The sequence below is a fragment of the Camelus dromedarius genome, chromosome 35 (assembly GCF_036321535.1).
Source record: "Camelus dromedarius isolate mCamDro1 chromosome 35, mCamDro1.pat, whole genome shotgun sequence".
Taxonomy (NCBI): domain Eukaryota; kingdom Metazoa; phylum Chordata; class Mammalia; order Artiodactyla; family Camelidae; genus Camelus; species Camelus dromedarius.
Genome location: NC_087470.1, coordinates 16,658,197 through 16,672,536, shown reverse-complemented (window position 1 = coordinate 16,672,536; position 14,340 = coordinate 16,658,197). Strand labels below are relative to the sequence as shown.

At 55.5% G+C, this 14,340-nt stretch overlaps 1 long non-coding RNA gene across 1 annotated transcript; it reads right to left on the bottom strand.

Moving 5' to 3' along the window:
• Positions 1–4,710: 4,710 nt before the first annotated feature.
• Positions 4,711–11,870, bottom strand: LOC116150654 (uncharacterized). Its single transcript, XR_010379130.1, has 3 exons — positions 10,697–11,870; positions 9,873–10,053; positions 4,711–5,304 (listed from the first exon to the last, which is right to left on the bottom strand). It is a non-coding gene; the product is annotated as an uncharacterized LOC116150654 (long non-coding RNA).
• Between the last annotated feature and the right edge of the window lie 2,470 nt (positions 11,871–14,340).

Genomic DNA, 14,340 nt, shown 5'->3' with positions numbered 1-14,340 from the left:
GCACGCTGCCAGCCCTCAGGGGAGCCCGCCCTGCTGACACCTTGGTCTCAGATCCAGCCCCCAGGACCATGAGGGGATAAACTGCTGGTCAAGTCCCCGGTCCGAGGGGCTTTGTTACTGCAGCCCAGGCTGACTGGCAACAGCAGCCCCAAAGCACAGGGTGAGCATTCTCTAATTCATTCTCTCGTTCGCTCATTCATTCCGTCACTTGTTCATTAGCGCATTCATTCACTCACTCATTCATTCACTCGCTCATTCGTTCATCATTCACTCATTCACGTGTTCATTTATTCGTTCATTAGCTCATTCATTCACTCACTCATCCGTTCATTCATTCATTCATCAGCTCATTCATGCACTCATTCATGCACTCACTCACTCACTCACCAGAGGCTCACCCAACACCCACTAGGCCAGGCCGGTAGCAGTCATGGTGTTACGCGCTCCACTTCACATCCAGCCAGCAGAGCCTTCCAGAGGGCACAGGTGCCAGGGCTGTGCTGGGCACTGGGCCCTGGGGGCTTGTCCCTTTACCCCTCGCCCTGCAGCAGTCCCCGAGCCCAGGCTTCTGGGACCACCCAGTGAGACGCCAGGGAGGGCCTGAGTTTGGTGGCAGTGGTCCAGGCCGGGCGGGCCTGGAAGGGTCCCCGGCCTCCTCCCTGCATGCCAGGAGGTCCCCTTCAGCATCCGTGTGACACAGGCTCACAGCCTCAGCGTGAAGGCCTCCCACAGAGGGGACCACCCGGCTTGGGAAACACCGGCCCCCTCTCCCAAGGAACGGCTCCGGTTGCTAGGGACCCTTCCCAGAGAGGCCCCCAGAGGCTGGGGTTCACAGAGGGGTGTGAAGGGGAGGCTCCCTGGAGGGGCTGGGAGTGTGCGGGGCGGGTGCCCTGAGAAGGCGGTGCCACTGGCAGACACAAGGAGGACACGGCCCGGCAAGACTGCGCGGGGACAGAGGTGAGAGCCTGGCTGGAGAGCACCAGGCCCCGGGCCGGAGGGATGGGCAGGGAGCGGCAGACAGTGGGATGGTAAGCTGGGCCCTTTCCAGTCAGGAGCCATGAGAGAATCTTGGGGCTGCACCGTGACACCTGGGCGAGCCTCCGTTTTACTATCTGTAGGGTGGGGCTGTGAAAACCGAAGTACAGCCTGCACAAGACCTCCGAACGTGCCCCTGCAGCCTCGCACCGGCCGGCACAGTGAGGGCACCGCCGGCCGCGCTGTGACGGTGTGGCCAGCACCGCTGGCTTGGGGGGCATTTGGAGGTTGGCTGGGGGCGGGGCTCAGTGCCAGGACCCTGCGAAGCTCTGGTCTGATAACCGTGCGGGGTCCCACGGGGTCTGGGGGGGACTGGGGGGACTGGGGAGGGCTGGTCCATTCTCTTGCTCCCAATTCATAGAAGTAAATACCCAAGCAGACAGACCACTGGCCTGGGGATTTGTGGTTTTGCTTTTGTGTTTTGCTTTTTTTTTTTCGCACTTAAACAGTTATGAATTACAGAAGGAATTACTCAGATATTTTGCGTTCACTCAGCAGTTTTCCACCCAGAACCCTGAAGCACTTTGCTGACATGTGATGTGGCCGGGACTCCCACGTGGAGAAACTCCAGCGGGCTGTCCCCAGTCACTGCCGGGCAGGGCCTCCCCTGCCCTTCCTAGACTCAATCAGACGTCCTGGTTCCAGAACACCCGACAGGTCACCGGTCATTGAAGGATCTGCCCGGCCCCCGGGCCGGCAGCCTGTGTCTGCTCCTGGTCCAGACCCACGCAGAGCCCAGCTCACCTGGGAACCATGCTCGTCCCCATGACGCCCTCGCACCTCTCACGCTCCGTGTCCTTTGCACAAGGAACCGCCATTCTAGGAACTGGACCCCCGTTTCGGAGTGCTCTGGGCAGTCGCGTCATGGTCAGCTGACAGACGGCCGCTGGGAGGGACGAGGCCCTCACACATCCCTGTTGCTATCGTCAGCTGCCCCACACGGTCCCCGCAGGGCTCGCCCGGGGCTCCAGCGCTCGGACCCTACACCCACATTAGTGTCAGTGTTACTGTGAGTGCCGTGATACGACTTTTAAACCTCCCTCAATTCTGCATCCGACGAGGTTTTCTTCATAAACCCCTGGAACCAAAAACACTTTGTGAATCCAAGTAAACCTTGTCCCCGAGCCTTAGTAGGGGCTCATCCCTCAAGAAGCTTCGAAGGAAAGGAGAACGACCCCACCCTGGGTTCTCTGGGCAGAAACGGGAGCCTGGGGACTTCGCTGCAGGGCTCAGAGCGCTGGGGTGAGGCTCTCGGGCCAGCATCTCCTGGAGATGTGTGCTGCATGGGACTCGGCCTAGGGTGCTGTCCGCGCGGCCTGACCGAGTCACTAGCAAGTAGGAGCCTGAGGGAAGGAAGACGTGACCAGAGGGATGCTGTGCGGACCGCTGCCCCCAGCCCCCGCTTCTGTCTCTGTCCACACTCACCCACGCACACACATGTTCCAGGAATCATTCACAAAATGGTACCAGTTTACAAAGAGTTGGCCAACCCAAGATTCCTTCTAAACACATGTTCCTTTGAAAATGAAACGTATGATTTCTTTATTAATAGACAAGTGCAGTGTCTCAGGAATGCAGCTGTTGCCCCATAGCCAGGGCTGGCCTCACCTCTGGCTGATCCCCGGCTGCGGGACACCAGCAGGAGGGGCCACGCTGGGGCCAGGTCGCAGACCACCCACCCATAACACCTCCAGGACCCGAGGCAGCCGGCTTCCTGCTGATCTTACTTCCCACCTGGAGATCGTCCCTGGGCCGGACCAGTGGGCAAACCTACAACAAAGGCCAATTCATCTCACTCTTCCTCTACTCTGAGTAACTCTCTGCAGAGCCCCGCCTCTGCACCCCGTTACTGACCACAGCGTGTGTTCACGTGGGGTGGGCCCCTCTGTCTTTTCCACCCCATTGAGGGCTCCCTGGGAGCACAGCCTGGAGCCAGGCAGGATGCCTGGATTTGAAATCCTAGTGGCCAATCAATTGCTGTGTGGCTTTGGCAAGATGAATGCACCTCTCTGTGCCTCAAATGCCTGTTTTGTAAAAATTGGAAGTAATAATAGTACCAACCCGATGGGGCTGTCGTAAGCGTTAAGCATTTTCCGTGCTCTGTTTACAACGGCGTCCAGCACTCCGCAGCACGAATGTTGGCCGTCACGGCCCCTCCCCTGGCTCCCCAGGGCCCGCCCAGACCTGGACGATGACCGGCACTTACTTAGGGTGGCCCAAGAGAGCGTGACAGCAGAGATCCTTGTGCCCAGGCCCCCACGTACCCACCGAAGGCAGCCTCCTGGATTGCACGCTACCTGGGCCTCGTTCACCCACCCAGAGGCCGCCACCCCTCCTGCCCGCCCGCGCAGGGGATTCCAAGCCTGCAGATCATCAAACCACACTGGGGGAGGGGCGGCTAAACCAGCAGATTCCTGAGCCCAGAGCTCAGAATTCCTGGGCTGGGGCCAGGAATGCACTTTAAAAAAAAAAAGGCCCCGTGTTTTTGTAATTACCCCACATACAACATAATTGCAAATGTTCAAGAGGAGGCCTTTGTTACCCCACAGCGTAGTAACCAGCCGTTCTTTTCTATTTAAAGACCACGCTTTATGGGGGGGAGCGGGGTGGGGAAAGCCGGCACGTTTTAAGCCAGCAGAGGAATTCAGATGGGCGTATTCCCAGCAGATCCAGGGGAGATTTCCGACCTGCCGGATTCCTCAGCCGAACCAGCCGGCTGTGCTGTGGATCAGCGCTGCCAGGGCGCCGCCAGCCCCAGCTCGCCACGTCAGTTTACACAGAAGAGGTTTAGAAGGAGTTCAGATAAATCCCCGCTTGGCCCCAAAGAGCAGGAGGGCGTCCCCAAGCGTGTGCCCCCTCAACCAGCCCTGGGGAGGTCACCCCTGCCCATACCTGGCCACACCCCCCTACTTCCTGGGGTACCTGCCGTGACCCCCAAACAGAAGGAGCCAGGCTGGCTTGCCCAGGGGCTGCCAGCAGCACCCCAAGGAAGCCCGGCTCCCCAGGGTTGCACCCCAAGAAACTCTGGGTCCCCCCGAGAAATCCCCAGCACTGCCCCCCCAGCACCGCCCCCCCACCGTCAACTCCAATTATTTTGTGAATTGTATTTTCATTCTCCGGAGAAAACACAGTGTCTGTGTCCTCTGCCAGGTTCTCTGTTCTGCCAACGTCGGGTGGAAGCCCCCTTGGGTCTCCCCCCCAGGTCCTGTCGTTCCCTGGAATTAGGAGCTGGGAGCCGGGCCCCGGCCTCTCCCCACCGTGCCGCCAACCATGGGGCCTGGTCCCTCGCTGTCTGTTCCAGCAGCTTCACTTTCAACTTTTTTTAACAAATGAGTAAAATAAATACCCAGCGATGTTCCCGCTTTCTTTCCACTTACAAACCCTCCAGAGTCCAGCGCGAAGCCCCCCGTTTCTGCCCCAGCATCCCCAGCCCCACCCGAAGGCCTCGGTCAAGAGCAAATACTTCCTCAGAAGTCAGACACCTGAGAGATGCCCACCGCCCCTGACACAGGATGGGGGGCAGGTGGGGGGCCGGGGGGGGCCGGTGCGCCCTCTCTGGGCACATCTGGGCTGCTGCGGTTGGATCCTTGGAAGGCGAAGATCTCGCCAAGAAACTCAAGCACTTGGATAAGCTATTGATGAAAATGAAACGTTCTTACGAGCTTTGCAGGCTCCAGGATTTATTTCACATGGAGAACCCCCAGTTCTGTAAAGGGACGTGTGACAACCATTACATGCCCACCGTAGCCTCCTGTGAGCCGGGACGTCCTCTGGCAACGTCGGGGTTCTTTGTGTATCAGTCTGGTTGAACGAAAGATCCCACTTAAAAAGCTGGTGGTGGGTGGGGATAGCTTAGTGGTAAAGTGTGTGTGCTCAGCATGCACGAGGTCCTGGGTTCGATTCCCCAATACCTCTATTAACAAAAAGTAATAATAATAAATAAAAAATTTTAAAAACCACAATGGTAAAAAAAGTTTGCAAAGCATTCACGAGGTTCTCACTGGTGATTCATAGGTGAGGACACCGCTGCACGGGCTACAGGCGTCTCTGGTTTCTCCATCAGCTGGACACGCCCCTCCCCGCCTCCACCTGACCCCTCCTGCTGGGTTCCACCCCTTCCCCGGGGGCCTGCTGGGGCCGGGCCACCTGCCACCTGGACAGGGGTTACACCTTGTTTGACATCTCGGAACCAAACTTCTGCGTGTCCAACTCAGGGCTGTCCTGACCTTCGGCAAAGAGGGAACGGCTTCTGAGCCTTGCGGTCGCAACCTGAAAATGCTCAGAGAAAGAAAAAAAGTCAAAGTGGTCGTAATCAGAGACCTTTCCCCTGATGGGTCTTGATTTCAGATTTCAACTTTTACCTTCGAGGTGAAGGCCAAGAAGTGACCAAGACGTCCCTGTGATTTCGTGGGTTTAACAAACACTCTTCTGAGCACTGAATTTCGGTGCTGCCCCGGGTGCCCAGCTCCAGGCCCCACAGCCACGCTGGGGAGCCCGGGGACGCCCAGGGACCTGGGCCTACATTCCGGCACCTTCGCTCCTGAATTAAGCTGCCTCCTTTGGCCTCCACTGACCCCCAGAGGAAGGAGGTCGTTTCCTGCTTTGGAGAAACCACTGCAGGATGTGCTGTGGGCCACACAACCCGAGGTTCAGGTGCAGAGAAGCTCCCTGCAGCCTTGTTGAGAGTGAGGAGAAACCGAACAGGTGAACACCTGGGAGTGAGGCCGGAGGGAGGGGGCAGGGCACGGCCATTCAAGGACCCACACAGCCATCAGCACCGAGAAGGCGGAGACTCAAGTCCCAGTGACCTTGAGCGTCATTACGTGCTCACTGCGATATATTAACATGGATATGGGCCTCCTGCAGGTGCCAGAACAGTCCCCATAAAAGGTCAAAAAGTGGGCGGTGGCCCAGGTCCTGGGACTCCCCGCCCCTTCCCCAAGGTAGCGGGAATAACCCTGCCACTTGTTAGCACATGAAGCCACCCAGCCCATAAAAACCAGCCACCCAGCACCTCCTGGCCTTTCTCTTGCCATCTGAGTGAGATGAGATGGCCCGCACTCAATGGAGCATGTATCTCTCTGAATAAATCCACCTTCACTCAGCTGTGGCTCGCTCTTGAAGCCGCGTGAAGCCCAGGACCCTCACGTGGCGGGGCACATCCCAGGGGCTCGGCAGAGGCCTGGGGCACAGCCCTCCTCTCGCCCCACTTTCCTGCATCACAAGGGCGCCCTGTGGGCAGGGGGCCGTCTGTGCTTCACAAGCATTAACTGTTCTTATCCTCTCAGCAGCCCCGTGAGGTACGTGCTGTTGTCTCCACTTCAAAGGAGGGAACCAGAAACTCAGAGAGGGTGGGTTTGGACTCAGCCTGCCCTGACTCTCCAGGGGCACCGTGAGGGGCCGTGTGACTGAGGCTGGATCCGCCCACTTAAAGTGATGCTTCACAGCCAAACTGTCCATCGACAGAGGACTGGATAGAGAAGATGTGGTGTATTTATACAATAGAATACTACTCAGCCATAAAAAAGAGTGAAATAACGCCATTTGCAGCAACATGGATGGACCTGGAAATGATCATTCTAAGTGAAGTCAGTCAGACAGAGAAAGACATATGGTATCACCTATATGTTGAATCTAAAAAAAATGATACAAATGAACCTGTTTACAAAACAGAAACAGACTCACAGACATAGAAAATAAACTTATGGTTACTGGGGGGAATGGGGTGGGAGGGATAAACTGAGAGTTTGGGATCTGCAGATACTAACTACTACGTATAAAATAGGTAAACAACAAGGTCCTACTGTACAGCACAGGGAACTATATTCAATACCTTGAAATAACTATAATAAAAAAGAATATGAAAAAGAAAATGTGTATATATAACTGAATCACAATGCTCCACACCAGAAACGAACACAACATTGTAAATCAACTATACTTCAATTAAAAAAAAAAGTAATTTTAAAAAATGATGCTTCCAAGAATTTTCTTAGCAGAAGATTTTGCTCAAACTGTCTCAAGTTATATGGGAAAGACATGCTCACACATAGAAAAATATGCTTAGAAGTAATCTTGGAAGAAGATGCTGACAGTGATAACCTGGGTTATCTCTGGGCGGTAGGAAGACTGACAATTGTTGACCTCATGTGACACTTCAATTTTTTGGTATTCCATCATGGGCTTGGACTGCATTCCTAGTGTGAAAAAAAGATGACATTTTCCAGTATTTTAAAAAGCTGTATCCTTTTGGGTTGGGCCCGTGAGCCTCGGAGACCCTGGAGCCCAGAGCAGGGGGCGACTGTTCTATGTCTCGTGGTCCCTGTGCAAGTTCCCCCAGCTCCTGCCTGATCAAACGTGGAGGCGGTTTGCTAAGCAAAGCAGATCTCACGTCTCCCAACAAAAGTGACAAGACGCAGCCTTCTCCCCCGGCCGGCTCCCGCCGCATAGCTGGGATGCCGAAAGGCTCCCAAGCAGCATGGAAGGTTCCAAGGACCAACCTGGACGTCAACCTCTGAGTAAACAGTGTTGCTTTGCCAACATTCCTTTCTGGAGTGAATCTTCCAAGTCCTTCCTGCTGTTCGGTCTCCGGCCTCTGCCCAGCGTCAGGCCCCGTAAGGCCCTGCGGTCAGCGACGCACGGAGGGGCGGGCAGCAGGAGCCTCCTTCCTATACGGAAGGAACCTGGATTCTGCCCGCCCCTCTGTGTTGAAACGTGTGAGGTTGCCAGGTCAGGGTCATATTCACGTGGTCCTCGACGCACCTCTAGGGGCGTGGCTGTCCCCCTTCACGTGTGTTGAGGGGGACTGGAAGTTTGAGGGTTCGACTTCAGAATTCCAGCACAGGAAGGCGCCTGCTCCCTCCAGCGTCCTGTCTAAAACGGCATCGGACCTGAGGGGCGGGCAGACCAGGTGACCACGTGGTGTGAGGTGCTGAGCTCAGGGGGGCCCTGGCCAGGCCCAGAGGAGCTCAGGGAGGTCAGGGGATCCGGAAGAGGGGTAGGGCTTTCCAGGTGACCCACGCGGGGATGGCTCTGGGGCAAGTGAGGCGTGACACACCCAGAAGCCAGCAGGAGACCCCTCCTGTTGGCTCGGCAACTTTGCTTTCCGCGGGACTTTTGTCTTCTTGCTGAATACAGGCACGCCTCGGTCAACGGTGGTCACCGCAGAGGTGACAGTCAGCATCCCCGGCAATCACGTCTGCGCCTGACTCGGGGACCGATGTGCCAGGATCCCCTGCCAGGTCCCAAATCACTTTGATTTCACTGTGTCACTGCTGCTGAGGCTCCGGGCTGTCTCTGTCTGCTTTGTCCGCGTGGGGAGCCATGGAAACCAGGCGGTGGTGTCACCCTGGACACTGCTTCCCCTTGGAGCTCAGCCGTGTCACGTGACTCCAGCCGCAGAAACGGGCACGCGCTGCCCATTGGGGTTTTACCTTTCATCCGGAGAGCCAGCTGTGGGGCGTTGACTGGTGGCCCGTAGGCCTCCCCCAAGGGTCGGGGCAGTCACCCCCGGTCTTGGTCGTGGTGGTCAGTGAAGGCTCACTTCTGTCCAGTTAGTGGTCAGTTAGTAATTTAAGGGAGACTTCCTTAAATGCCTGACACCAGCGTCATGAACTACCCTGCCAGTCTCTGCAGATTGGCTATGCGTTTGGACAGCCCGGGGACGGTGGGGCTGGACGGGCACTGCGAGGGAGCCTTGGCTTCAGCCCGCCCAGCCCAGCCCAGGCTGGGACACAGGACTGCCCACTCCGGGGGCCCTGGGGAGGGACACACTTATTCTTGCTGGCTGCACCAGGGAGGGTGAAGTCCGGAGAGGGTGCAGGACTGAGCAGAGCGAGGTCACCAGGGCATGAGGGTGGACGGACAGACCCATGCCTCAGACAGGGTCATCTTAACGAGCAGGCTGAAGCCCACGTCTTCCTTCCTTTGTCCCTTCCCTTCTCTCTCCCCTCTCCGTCTCCTCCTCTCTCTCCTTCTTCTTTTTAAAAAAAAGCCTTTCAGTCCAAACATGGTACAGATGCCAAATATTGACTCAGAAGGAATGTTAACGTTAGCTTTTTCACTGCCGGGAATTCATTAGACGCAGACCGTTTTTCGATTTTTCTCTAAAGCTCTGGAGCATTTGTTTTAAGTCTTGTTCTCTTTTTTTCTTTTCCCAACTTTTTTAGCACTTTTATGGTGGTAGGGTTCCTGTACAGTAAACCACACATACTTCAGGTGTATAATTTGATGAATCTTGATAAATGTAGACACTCATGGAACCACCACCACAATCAAAGCAGCTAACATTTCCATCTCTGCTCAAGACCAATTTATCCCTTCCCACTGCCTTTACCCCCCCGGTATATATATTTTTTAAGTCTTTTTTTTTTTTTTTTAACAAATGAGATGGGAAGTGTCCGAGGGCAGACCCACACAGATTAATACTCCGTGCTCCATCTCTGAGAGACAAGAAGTGAGAACGTGAGGCCGCCGCCACCAGCAACCATGCACTTGGCTATTTGGAAAAACCCAGCCCTGCTCCACCTTTGCAAATCCCCCTGGGCCGTGTGGTCGAGGTCGGTCGTGGGGAGTTTTCTAAGATCAAAAGCAGCTGTTTCTCTAACTACGCTCAGTTTCTTGTCATAAGCTATGGTGGAAAAGAATCTGAAAATAGAGGTGTATTTACGTCGACGTGTAACCGGGTTGCTGTGCTGTACACCCGAAACTAGCACAGTAAATCAGCTACACTGCAAGGAAGGATGAAATGTGGAAACAGAGCAGCTGTTCGGTCGGACTTAACCATCAGGCTGAGTCAGGTACACAGACTTGCCTTCCTAGACTGCCCTCCCACTTACGTCTCCAATGCCTCTGTCTCGTTGGCTTTGCTTTTGTAGCTGCGGCAGAAAGAGATCTGCTGAGTGTCTTCAGCAACTAGATGAGCAAATTCAGACTCAGTGGGCACAGCGTCCAGCTTACACAGCCCAGTAGTGGGACGACCGTTCTCAGACCTGGCATGTGCGAGTCTCACTCTCTGCCCTGTTGGAAAAAGCACAGCTTCTCAGGCTTTACGTGCACACTTTGCAGAAAAATATGTTACAGCAACAACCTGGATCCGGGCAAGAGACCAAGCAGCACTGGGAGGGTTGGAGAACTCAGGTTTATTACACCAGCAGGCCCTCAGGAGTTAACACTCCAGGCTCTGGACCCCTCCTGTAGGTTTACACAGGCCTTTATAGGTGCCAGTTTACACTTTGCAACATCATATGCAAATGAGGTATAACAAAAGTTGACTAATTAGGATCAAGCTTTGTAGAAATGGACCAATCAGGAGGGAGAGAAATAACAAATCAGGAGGGAAAGAAATAACCAATCAGGAGTGAGGGAAATGGACCAATCAGGAGTGAAGGAAATAACCAATCAGAAGTGAGCTCAGGGAACCAATAGAATTTTAGGGGTAAGTAAGCTGGTTCAGAGGCAAAAAGTGAGACAGAGCTGCTGGGCTAGGGAAGCAGATGGTGCCGGCAGGAGAGCGGTTGCCCTGCCTGGGGTCCTGCCGGTCTTTTTTATGGGGCTTCCCGCCTCACACTCATATCACCAGGGGAAGGGGTCGTGTTGAAACACAGATTCTGACTCCCGAGGTCTGGGCTGGGACCTGAGATCCTGAATTTCTAACAAGCACCTGCCGCTGGTCTGGAGGCCCGGTCTGAGCAGATCAGGATGGAGACGGGAAATGGCCATCCCCAGCGGGTCTCGTGGAGGCGAGGTTGCCCACGGGTGGTGGGGCTGAGATGCAGAAACCACGTGACCTGGAACACGAAACAAACACGGCCAGAGTCACAGGCTTTCCGGGTCCTGTTCGCTCCGTCAGGAAGGCACCCTAAGTTCCAGTGCGCCTCCTCGACTTTCCCGAGGCGTTTCACCGTCTCGGGCCACTCGGCGGAGTCCCAGAGCAGCGCCTCGCTGGAGGGTTCACGGCCGCCTGTGCCTGGGGTGACAAACGCAAGCCCCTGCTGCACACCGTCCTCCCGGCTCCCCGAAGGCCGCCAACCTCAGGGGGCCATTTGCAATAGAAAAGAACGAATCTGACTCCATGCTAGACCTGTTCCTTTGGCTTTAACCCTGTGCCCTGTCTTCTAGGCTTGGTCTCACTAGCTCTTACTCATGGAAAGATAACAAAGTTGCAGGACAGAGAATAACATGCCTTTTCTTGGATGTTTTGCAGGAGCAGCATGAGCGGGCCCACCTGGACAGCTGCAGGAGCAAAGATTTCCCGCCCTAAGAAGTTTGCAGCAACCAACCACACCCCCTCTCCTGGTTTTGGGTTTTTTTTTTTTTGTTTTTTTTTTTTTTTTTTGTATGAAAGGAGCGTTTGTTCTGACTGGAGCAGGATGATTCTCCAAGACATTAGCCTGCCATCCTCCTGGTCTGCCGGCTTTCTGAACAAAGTCGCTCTGCCTTGCCCCAACACCTCATCTCCCGATTTACTGGCCTGTCGTGCGGTGAGCAGGACGAGTCTGGACTCAGTAACATGTTGGGGACACTGTTGCCGGGCAGTGGGCTCAGGAGAGCAGGAGATTGCTGAGCAAAGGCAAGACAGCCCCTCCGTGTGCCCATAAGTCAAGGGGAGACCCGGGAGGTTCTGCAGGGCGGTGGCTGCTTCCATCCATCAGGGGGAGGACCTCAGTGGGCAGGGGGCCCTCTGCTCCCTCAAGGGCAGCTGTCCTGCTGTCCCCGTGGGAGTCAGCCAGCCGGGGGATGGACCGGTCAGGGCCCTGTGTGAGCAGAGCGTGAATGTCTGTGTATGTAGCACCGGGCTGGGGAGAGTGGGAACGGAGGGTCCCCAGGTGCCCGCCGACCCCACGCCGCCTCCCCTCTGCTTGGCCACTGGCCTGTGTCCTCAGCCACGTGATCCGGAGCCACCCACAGCGTGTGGAGCCGCCAGCAATGCACCGCGGTCTGTCTCTGGGGCGGGCTGGCCAAATGGTGGCTGTGACTTGGGCAAACATTAAAACAGAGTCTCCCTCGGGCCCAGCTGAGCTCGTGGGAAATCCAAAGGAGTTGGTACCAGCGCCAGGGGACACAGCGAGTGGTTGCCTTTCCTGCCCCTCTTCCGCGACCCGGGGCTGCACTCTCTGGGGTCAGGAGAGGAGAGGGCAGGGCCGGTCCAGCCTGCTGCTTCCTGCCCCAGGGCCTTGCTTCGGGGGCTTTGCTGCCACCTCGCCAGGGGAGTGCCTGGTCTCAATGGTCTTCATTACCCAGAGGAATCCGGAAACGTGGGGTTAAGGCATTGTTGGAAGCAAACCCAGTGCTGGAAAGGGACTCAGGTTCTGTGAGGGTCCCTATTGTTGCTGGGAGGGTCCTGACTCGCTTCAGCCATCAGTTTCACCCTGAACGGAGCGATGGATCATTTGCTTGGTAACGTCAGCATTTACTGAGCACGTGCTGTGACGTTCGCTGTGCAAGGCCGGCCCCCAAAGCAGGCAAGACAGACACGGAGGAGAGCCAACTCTCATCCCTGCTCTGAACAGACTCACAGCCCAGACCCCAAAACTGTCTTCATTTCCCAAAAGAGCCTTCATTGCAGAGGCTGCCTTTGATTTTTGAGAAATTCTGTCTTCAGTGCTTCATGACCAAAAAACCCTGAAGAACGGTCCTTGTCTTACCGTCTTTGAGAGTTTCCCTGCAGCCAGGGGGGTGCGGGCCCAGGAGGCCGGTTCACGGGCTGGGAGGGGACATCCTGTTCCGTTTGTCTTCCAACGCTGGCCTATTTTAGTCCCTAAAATCTCAGTCATTCCACTGAGGTTTCGTAATTAGAGGGTCCCAGCCGGCCCTGCACTCATCTTCTGACAAGGGAGAGGAGCTGGTCTGGTTTTGGATTATGAAACAGCCAAAAAAACAAACCCAAAACACTGAGAACAGAAATGACTACAAGTGCATAATTTCCCAGGCAGGCCCACGGGGACCGGAGTGATGGGAAAGTCTCAGACACGCTGGGGGGCCCTCGGTTCCGCGTTCCTCGCTCCACCCAAGGCGGATGTGTGGGTTCGACGTCTCAGAGAGACTTTTCGTCAGACCCCACCACACGAGATGGATGGGTTTTCTCTCCCAGGCTTCTCCCTTGTTATTGTTGAGAAGGTTGCAGTCATGTCTCCATCTGACACGGCCACCCAGTTCATCGATACATTCGGGGTGGTTTGAGACGAGGAGCACGTTGCGTTTTGAAAGAAAGCAGTCAATGATTCACCTCTCTCTCCGCCCCCAGGAAAACTGAAAAGAAAAAAAAGAAAAATATTTCGGGAGAGAGAAAACTTCCTAAAATGCAACTCAAGGTTCTGGCCCCAGATGACCTCTCTGGTGACCGTGGGTAAACTTGCGGGTTTCTGCTTCTCTGGAAGGTCAAAAAGAAAACCTTCCACAGGCCCCCGCTGGAGCTAACTTCTAAAATTGATTTAAATTTTACTTTTTTAATTGAAGTGTAGCTGATCTATACGGTTAGTTTCAGGTGTACAGCAAAGCGATTCGTCTTACGCACACACACAGATATTTACACATCCATTCTCAGTTTCTTTTCCATTGTAGTTTATTACAAGAAATGGAACGTAGCTCCCTGCGCTCTCCGGAGCCAACCGCGAGTGACCGTCCCTGAGAGTCACTGAGGGCAGGGTCAGGACACAGCTTCCGGCTTCCACCCTGGACCTTCTGAATTAGAGCTGCTGAGAGTGGGGCCCAGGAGGGGCATTTTTAAGTGGTTCCCCGGGGTGACTTCAGAGTCTAAGGACTTTAGAGTTGCTGGTGTCAATGCTGGGCGGGTGGGTTTGCGCGGGGGCTGGGCTTCACCCCGCCTGTGCCCTTGAACTCTTGATTCCCCATCAGACGGCACCGGGAGTCTGAGGCGATGGCTCCGCCCCGGCTTGAGTGGAGTCCGGACCGTCCGAGGCTCCCTGCGGAGTGGAGGCTCTCGGAGGCTGCCGGGGCGGGTCGAGAGGTGGACAACCCAACCTGAAGGGGCTTCCAGTGATGAATGATGGAACAATTTCAGTGTCGGAGAAAAGATTTCTCTGGACCAGACCCATCAGTGGCTTTAAAATCCTTGGGTTCACCCGTGGTGAGAAGTGGAAACTCACCGGTCACTCCAAGGACGCTCGACAACCTACACATTTTAAGCAGGAATCCTGTATTTATGCTGCGTCCCTCTGGGTGACTGGACGGCCGGATGTCGGCACCTCTAAGGAAGGGACCGTGCTCGTGGTCTCTGCTGTCTCCTCAGACCTTGTGGGGCCCAGTGTTTGTCAGGCCAGGACAGCGAGGCATTTCTCCACCAGC